The following is a 9,932-nucleotide window of genomic DNA, read 5'->3' as shown; positions in this document are numbered from 1 at the left end:
AATATTAAAAAAATTGTTCTCATACATTTTGGAGTTTTGTCTTGTACATTTACCAATTTAGATGGCTAAAGATGAGATTTGTCTAGCAATGTTATCCACCCTTCACTGGCTCCGTATTCTTTATATTATTTGATATATTCCGACAATGGCCCTAATATGCCACCATACTGAATTAAATATTCATTATTTAATCTCAAACTTGCTCTCTATTTTATTAAGCTATGGGCAAGTTTCTCTGGGGAAGCCTCTGGTGGGCAAGGGTATCAGAGACACATTTATGATTGAAATATTCCTTTTCTCAAAACAAAGCCCGGAAGTGCTGTTAAAATGTGTCTGTTGTGTGTTTGCAGGCTGTTGCATTTTTAATATACTTGTTTATTAGTCGGATTGTATTTTTGCGGCAACTCCCAGTCGACTCATATGAAGGTTTTATAAAAATAAGCCGTATTTAATCACTAATTAGGTTCTGTATGTATTCTTTTTTGTGCAAGGTTTGTGCATTCAATCAATATTTATTTATACTGTGAGACAAGGGATTAAGCAGCGGCTACAATTCATATAACACAATTCATCCACTTCATATGAATCTTAATCTTGTCTTCAAATTCATTTGTTAATGAAATAGTAATTGTCCAAAGCTCCGGATACAAAAACAACAAGATTCATGCATATTGTTTAATAAATGACGTGTTAATTCATGTTCATACTCAATTAATTTCCTGTATCGTGTTTATCAGAGCATATGTGTGTCGGATTGTTTTCACAGCCAAATTCTTCTCTGAAGTTATAGCGGAAGTAAACTGAAACAGTCTCTATTTTTGTGATTGTGTACTTTTTCTTGTTTTCTTTGCAACTTAAAAGTAAGGTTTCACAATTTTTGTTGTTGTATTTCACGTTTCAAGTCATCTTCTGTCACTGCTCTCAGTAGCTAAGAACAGACAACGTCCTTGACTGACCTTTCAAACACATCACAGCTCATCATTCTACACACGGTACTCTTATTTACATAATAGTTTGTTTTCCTGCAATTAGTTTTTTATATCCATAGATTGCCTGGAGAAAACACTTAGTAGCCAGCCATCAGTGCCTCCAGCTCCTCTTATTAAACTGTCTCTCTCTCGTGCATCTGGTGTCACACAGTGTTATCTTTCTCTTCTCTGCAACGAGTATTTGTCATTTGACTTTACGGTAACAGGTTTAAAGGCAGAATGTATTGTGTCTCCCAGTGAGGAGATCCGACGCCAGCTGTGTTATCTCACTTGGCTTTTTATTTCTGCTTCAATTCATTTGCATCATCTCTGTGTTATTCAGTTTCCTACATTGTTTATTTAAAACCAATTATTCGTATTTTGTTGCATTTCTATTTCCATCATTTGTTATGACAGGAATACGTTTTTCTTTCATGACAAACTAGCATATGTAAAGGCTTGTCTATATTTCATCGACTTGAATGAGCATCCTCATATTTGATGCCCCCCCCCCCCCCCCACACACTCTCCCCACGTGTCTGTCAGATTACTTCCTGGGTGCCCAGGCCTCCCAGTTACAGTGTGTGGTATTGAATTGCGCTGCAGGGATTCGGTGTGTGTCGATTGCTCTGTGGGTCTGCTGCCACAGTCAGGCTGCTTGATACTGTTATGCCTCCATTTTAACCCTCCTGTTATGTTCGTTTCTTACATACAGGTGTTCCCGGGTTTGGGTCAATTCCCGGTCAATGTCATGATCCAAAAAAAGTGAAAAAAAAAAAACAAAAAAAAACTAGCTTGTACATGTACATCAACAACAATTACATTAATTAAATTAGTTTAGTTTTTTTGAGTGTTTGAGAGTCCATAGCAGTAGAGTCTAGTTCAATCAGGAGCAGTTCAATGAATTAAAAAAAATCAAATAAAAAAACAATTTTTAGGAAAAAAGAAAAATCTAATAAATTGCATCTACTATACATGTATTTTTCTCCTTTTTTATTTTTTTTTTACATTTTTTTTTTTTTTTTTTGATTTTTCATAGATATATGAGAGAGATAGAGACCTGTGCTGTCATCTCATCATAACAAATCCCACCAAAAAAAAAAAAAAAAAAGCCAATAAAGAAAGTAGTTAAGTATTGTTTAGTTAGTTTTATTTTTTTAGTGTTATTGCATAAATTATATATATGAAGATGACCAATGACAGTTGGTGTCATCCTCTTGGTGCAGTGGTGTGTATCTGCAGAGTGTAATGTTGTGGACTTGCTCAGCAACCATTTTTGTATTTTTCCCCCTGATACGTGTGTTTCCTGTTTTCCTGCAGGAGAAAATAAAGGTTCCGTCAAAATAGTATCTGTCACACTCAGGTGTGGTGGTGTGTTAGTGTGTGTGTGTGTGTGGGTTGGATTGGATGAGACAGTGTGTGTGTCTCCAGTCAGACAACAGTATATTAGTACTTACTACAGATGTATTAGTTGAGGACAGAAAGACACCTCACATTGGTGTCCCATGTCCAATAGGTGTGTTAGGTGTGTGTGTGCTGATATGTGTGTTTGTGTGTGTGTGTGTGTGTGTGTGTGTTGGTGTGTGTGTGTGGGGGGTGTGTGTGTGTGTGTGTGTGTAGGTGTGTGTGTGTGTTTGGGGAGTAAGGGGAGTAAGAAAGACAACTACTTTACAAAAGAAAAAAGAAATAGTCTTTGACTTTTGACTTTTAGCCTTTTCACTTTTCTTTCAGGTCAAATTGCCCGGGGAACACCACCTCTGTTATATAAACCGGGAGGGGGGGGGGTTGCAAATACATGATTTTTTTAGTATTTTTAAACATTGATTACACTAAATAAGGTAAGAAGAAGAAGAGAGTTTTTATAGAGCACTTAGAAGTATTTTTCCTAGATTTTCAAACTTTGAAACGGGTCAATTTGACCCGCAACATAACAGGAGGGTTAGCATTTCAAAACTGCTCAAGGATTGTGCCTTTTTTCTGTGTATGGGCACTAGATTCTGATGATAGAGGTCAGGCAGATAACAAAACAGACGGTAGATTTGCAGCCAGGTTTTCAACAGGAAATTACAGAGTGCAGGGCTGTTGCAGAAAGCTTAACAAATAATAAAAAGAAGGCGTATACGGAGATAGACAAAATCAATAATTAAATATGAAAGGTGTCCGGAAGTGTTATGTGCATTGGCCGTGTGCATTTGTGTGTGTATGGTGGGCTGACATGTCTTAATTTAATCAGGCTAATGAAATTCTACCAGGGTCAGGGTCCATGTCCGACAGTGACTGACTCCAACTCTGGGCTTTAGGAGATGAATGCTGGGAATTCATATGCGAAAACATAATTCATTTGTATCAAAAGTTAAATCACTACGGCGCCTTCATTTTAACTGTCAATTCAGGCAGCTCACATAGAGGAAGAGTGGACCTATGGCTGGTCGACATGAACCCAGTGAGGATAAGAAGCAGACTGAACTCCTAAATGAGATGACCCGACACAAACCCGAATAAAGAAAGAACACGGCACTCGGAGCAGCACGATGAGCCATTCATTAAAAACCTGCTGCAGTCTAGAGCAGAAGATTACGCCATGTTTCTTGTATATCCCTGATGATACTCTGCCTGCCTCAATTACTTACTTTTTTACATTTCACGCCTGCGATGAGATATGATGCCTATGATGCACCATGTGAAAAGAGGGCATAGCATGTCTGCTCTAATTGCAGCAGCTACAACGGCTCCCGATCTGCACCCAACACTTAGCGTATGATTTGGATCCATGTTTATGAGCCAAGTGGATCGGTGAAGAACTCCTCTTGGTTGGTCTTTGAAGGCGATAATGCACAGTGTACTATGTACATGTTGATTGGTGTCCTAGAAATTCTCTGTAATATTTGACTAACACATTTTCATTTTATAACTTTAGATGAACGGGTCAATATAATTACTTTTCAGAAAAACATGGCAATCATACTCAGTTAAAGTATGTTCTTCTTTCTTTATCTACAATCTCTTTCATCACAGTCGCAATCATTTTAGAACTGCATTATCATTGTGGGCCACTTGAAGGTATAGAAAGTAGAATAAATAATGCAGACTATACAAGATGAGTACATTAATATAATCCAAAAACCAGAGAAGATATGTCGGACCTGTAAAATAAAAAATCTCGTCATATAGTGTTCTCAGTAACACGCTCAGATTCCCTGCTTTCTCTGCATTGTCAGATTTTTTAAACTGATGATACTGTATATATGACATGTGGTCCAATTCTATAAAATGTACTGGGGTGCTCAGGCTTTTTGGAGAGTTTTCTGCATGTGCTCAGTGAACAACTTCCTGATTATCTGTGTTCTATTCTGCACGTTGTACAAATGGAAAGAAGCCCTGAAGGTTATCTAGATAACCCGCAGAGTTGACCTGAGTGGGGGGGTATGAGAATAGAGATTAAAGTCCCTGATGTTCATAGATCTCTGGTGTAAGAATAGAGGAAGCATCTCGAAAAGCTCTCCTCGTGTTCGATATGCATCGAACACATGCACCTTCCATTATATTCTGTAATTTCTCTACAGTGTCTTTTTTCTTCTTCATGCTTCTGTGACATCTGCTGTTGTACTTCCTACAGTTAATATGTATTACTCAACTCCATCATATTTATCATGCCAGAGACTGACTTTTTTAATAGAATTTGTAATAAAAAGCTACCTGTCAAGCCCTACGTGCCCCAACTGCTGTCGACAGAATATCAGTCCTGAGGCATGTACTTTGAGAAGTATTCCTCAATGTGCACACGCTTGTCACAAGATATCTGTATGGTCTATGTAGGGAAATGTCATTTTACTTTATTTTGCAAAGTTAAATTAGTTTCCTAACATTTTGAATCTTTTTGCATTTTTCGGTCTTACTTACCATATTCTCATGTGTTCCAGGGAAAAAAGGGGGAGGTATTTTCTCATTCTCTGTATTGAGTTTTACAGCGGTTGCTATCCATGATTTGCTCTTCCGCCACCTACAGCACATTTCTTCAGTGCAAACTATTTGCAGGGACCACCAAAAGTGATGTCATTCATTATTCGCAACTACTCTTTGACCGAGAGTCCGTTGCCTGGGTTGGTACGAATCCTTCCCTTCCAACATCTTCTCCAGAAGTGGCCATCACGTTCTATTGGCAGCCAACAACACTACCTTACTCTTTTCTGAATTTCCCTTTACATTCAAGCGCACAATTTACAACCACGGCAATATAATCCAAACCGGCTTCATTGTACATGCAGACATCCTGTTCGGCTTCCTTTTGCACTGCCACCATTTCATTGTTACTCTCCATTCCTTTTCTCTATTCACTTGTAATTCCCTCAGAGGACACTGTGCTGACCCTACATGGTGACTGATTTCACATTGCAGGCATGTTTCTTGTTCTTGTTCTTCTTTGCACTCCTCCTCAGTGATTGTTCTTCCCTCCAAACTCCACATACTGCAGCAACATGTTCCCAGTCCTGACAGCAGAGGCATCGGAGAGGAGCCCTTTCACCAAGTCTTTACCTTAAAAACACACACATTTGTGGGCAAACACACTGAATTACGGTATTTCTGTTTCCCTTCTTGAAGTATTGTCAATCGTCGATGCTTCAAAGACACCTATAGGCTTCTTCTGGCATCGGGAGACTTTTATTACTTTTAACCCTGGAGGGAAGTCAAACTGCTGTAATCAGTGTACACACAAATTATCTATCCCTCTTGTTTTGACATCAATGATGACCTCGCTCAACTCAAATCTTTCCTTCAACAAACTTTCCATCCATGTTTGTGTGACAGCAATGATCACAACCAGCTAGCTCCCCTCTTTTCTCATTGAGTGACTTGAATCACTAACATTACTTCTCTTTCTTTCATGTTATAATTCTCTGTTATCCTCACTTCAAATTTCGGGTTGTAGGCCTATTGTAAACGATGTGAATTTTTTTGGAGCCGAGGTAGGTTATCACACACCTGTGTTCAGGAAAAGGCCGTCGACTCAACTATCTGAATGCTACAGTCAAGACTTACTCCTGCTGATGGAATGTATCATCTGTTGGCTTTAAGGGGAGGGTTATATATTTTAGCTTTTATTACGACGAGTTGGACATCCGGTGTAGCTGTGTTCACTTGATGTCAATATCCGTTGCGTTACTGTGAGTTCACATGATCTCAATAAAGCTGAGATTGTAAATAAGATACTCTTTGTCATACCTGGACAAAGTGTCTCTAGCATCTGCCTCCCACATCATTCCTCGCCACTCTGGTCCGGCTGCCTTACAGCCTCTTATCGTGCTAATGGAACAACTGTTGCTGCCATAAAAGTGACTTCATCTCTTCCCCCCTCTCAACAGTGCGACACCCCAACACATCTTCACCACAACATTGTTATGCCCAGGTACGGTTTGTGCTAAAGGACATTAGTGACTTAAGCATCTTTGTACCTATCGACAACAAATGCTTTTAAGACAGTCAGTAAATACACATAAATCCCCCCATTTTTTTGGTATAAAAATATTTGTGCAAATAACGATGAGGGTTCATAAATTGAAAGTAAATTGCTGCTTATCTTACACAGTTAAACGGTGATGGATGGGTGCCAGTCTACCATTAGCCCCATAATTGTATTTCAAGGCATCTCTGCTTGCCATGGGCAGCACTGATAACAACTTAAATCATTTAGATTAACACATTTAGTTCCCATGAGACGTTGTTGCTATGTCAGTCTCACACTGACAAGCTATAAAACCCCATCAGGACAGACTTTCACTTACGACCCCATTTACAGTCGGAATAAATGAAGAGAAATAAGAAAATATTGTCGGTGTAAATGTTCTAGCACGTTGGCTCGGCAGTATTCTGAACTCCTCCCTAACGCCATTAAGTCATTTGTGTCATATGTTACAGGAATAGGCTTCTACTGTCAGAGCCAATGATGTCGGAGACGGAAACGTAAAGCCGTCTGAATGTCAATGAGGGGTCATTGCTGCAGTGTTGCATCAAATTGATGTGCACTGAATGAGACTATTTGAATACTTTTCATTCTGGTGTGTACAGGGCTGTTTAGGAACTGGAGTCATTCATAATTAAGTATGACTCTGCAAGGAATTGTTTTCAGGTTTTTAATACAGACTTGATTCTTAATGCGACCCTTCAGTTATTGTCTGCAAACTCCACACCCTGAAATAAAAGAAGAAATAAAATCCCAAGTTGCATTGTTTATTTAAATAGATGCCTTTTTGGAATAAATAGAAGGCACGCGAGTTTTAGAAGTCTAAGGTGTCATTCACGGTCTGATGCAATATTGTGCAAATAGGTTGAATATATTATGAGAGGGCTCCTTGAAAATGATGTTCTTCATAACTTTTTTATGGTTCTGAATAAGTCAGTTACTTTAAATAACTGTCGGACCTCATTATTGTACCCAGTTTGCATTAGAATGCCTTCTTTCCTAAACAATTAACATCAGATTTTAGTATGAGCCTGTCAGCTTTTTTATTGTCTGGTTTGACTTTAGTCAGCTTAAATGATATCTTTAACTTTCCGAGGAAAAAAAGAACATTGTTTTGATAAGCTCATTTTCTTTGTATTAGTACCTTTGGAATTTTGTTCTGCTTTTTTACTAAATAAAAAGATTAGGTTCTGTGTTATTTAAGGCAATTGCTGATCTCCTGATAATGTTTTCCACAATGTATTTTCATTTTTAACTACATCACAGGTGTTTCACAGGTTATTATTGCAACAGCTGATGCACACACTGAGGTGCAGCTACTGTCCCTAAAAGGATTTATTTTAGAATCAATAAAGCATTGAGTGAAAGGATAACTCCAGTGGTTCAGTGTTTATGATCTTATATGTTTACCTTAAATTATAAATGGTGCACCAGAGGGAACATTGATTTAATCATTGTGTTTTGCAGACATTGGCTTCATTTCCTCTTTGTTTGGGGTGCAACAGACAATAATATGGTTGTTTTCCTTTTTTGGATTAAACCCTAATGTGTGAGGATTCGAAGAAGCAACCCTTCCCTTTGCCACAAGCTGGATTTATACAGAAAACCCCATAAATAAAGTATTAGTTAATGTATATATATATATATATATATATATATATATCATATGGGCTATCTATTCAACAAATAGATATCAATTTTGCAAAAGTTGCAGAGAAAAATAAATACAGTAGACGCTTAGACCCGAAAGAGGCCTAACTCCCCCTTAGACGTCAAATAAAAGGCTACAACATCCTAATCTATTTGTATGAGATTTGTGAAGGGTAGTGGTGTTTGAAAAAGAAATGTCAACACTAATCACAGATATAGAATGTATCAAAATCCACGGTCCACGTGGGGACTCATAGATGAAGTGTTGCTCCAACAAAAATCACAAAATTACTCAAATGCACAGAGTAACCTGTCAATGTAAAACAATAAACACGAGAGCAGACAAGTCTTGCTGGCAAGTCTAGAGAAATCTTAACATCCCATTCAAATTGAATAATTTAAATGAATACAGAAAACTGCGTCACGTCTTTATTCAGAAAGGTTAATGTTGACTGAATGCCATTAATTAGAGAGGCCGCATGAAGGTCATAAGTGAAAGCCGTCAGAATATCTCTATTTTCTAACGTTTATGTTCAGAACGCTCTCGGAGAATATGTCGGATGTGTAATTGAAACAAATACTCAGCTCTTCGTTCACGGCATTTATGTATAATTTGTTTTGTCTCTGCACCGTGGATGCACATTCTCTGTCTTTTATATTCTCTATGGTGTTGTTGTCGTTTTGGGCTGACTCCGATTGGATATCTGTGAGGGAGGAAATATTCGACAGCACGGAGAAGCTTCTGGCTCGGCTCGAAAGAAACTGAAGAGTATATTTCCTTTTGTTATGTATATTAGAACAATCTTTGGTCAAAATGTTGGCCAGGTCAGGATTTTGAAGACAATTTATGTGGCATAATACATTAAGTCAGTCAGGAGTGTCAAGCTGATCTTCAGTGCCCTGCTCAGCCAACGTTTTACTTTATTATGCCGAAACAGACAAGACATTCACGAACCAAGTCTCCCCTAGCATTCAGTTTCTATTTTATGTGTCCACCTTAAAATCTGTAACTTTAGAGCTACTATTGGATATAATAGTGATATAGGCATCGTTCTGCAGGTTTCGTCAAAGAATCCAACCAGTGGCATTGAAGAGAATCATTATGACGAATGCAACTGTAACACCCTGTTCTGTTTCTCCTGTGTTCCGTGTCTCCTATGTCTCCTCTGTGTCTTCTCTGTCTTAATTGTTTAATTCCCTGCACCTGCCCTTAGCCACTCTTGTCTCGTTAGTCTGATGTCGTACACCTGTTTCCCCCCCCTATATATTGTCAGTCGTTCCCTTGTCTGCTGTCGGATTGTCGTCTATGGTTCTGTGTCCTTTTCCTCTCATCCTGTCCGTGTTCCTGCCTGCCTGCCTGCCTGCCTGCCTGCCTGCCTGCCTGCCTGCCTGCCTGCCTGCCTGCCTGCCTGCCTGCCTGCCTGCCTGCCTGCCTGCCTGCCTGCCTGCCTGCCTGCCTGCCTGCCTGCCTGCCTGCCCCTTTTGGACCTTGTTTATTTTGCAACTGTTTTGCCTCATTAAAGAGTGCTTTTTGTTATTTATATTGCGTCCAGCCTGTCTCTCTGCGCCTGAGCCTCACCCCGTCACAAGGACCTGACAGCAACAAGCTAACCAGAAACTCCAGCCGCTCTCGGGGTGGAAATACTGAACAGACAGATGCAAATACATTCACAATACTTCCTTACTACTTGAGGACATTTAAAACGTTAACTTTTTTATTGGCAATGCAAACACAGGGTGTCTTTTCAACACGATGGTAATTTCTAAATAAGTGACCTATGTTGTTATTTCAGATATAATTTTATGACAGTAATAAGCTCAAGATGTCCTGCATGTTTTGCGACCACAGTTAAATG

Source organism: Pseudoliparis swirei, chromosome 2, assembly GCF_029220125.1.
Source record: "Pseudoliparis swirei isolate HS2019 ecotype Mariana Trench chromosome 2, NWPU_hadal_v1, whole genome shotgun sequence".
Classification (NCBI taxonomy): Eukaryota; Metazoa; Chordata; class Actinopteri; order Perciformes; family Liparidae; genus Pseudoliparis; species Pseudoliparis swirei.
Note: the sequence above shows the minus strand (reverse complement) of the source record.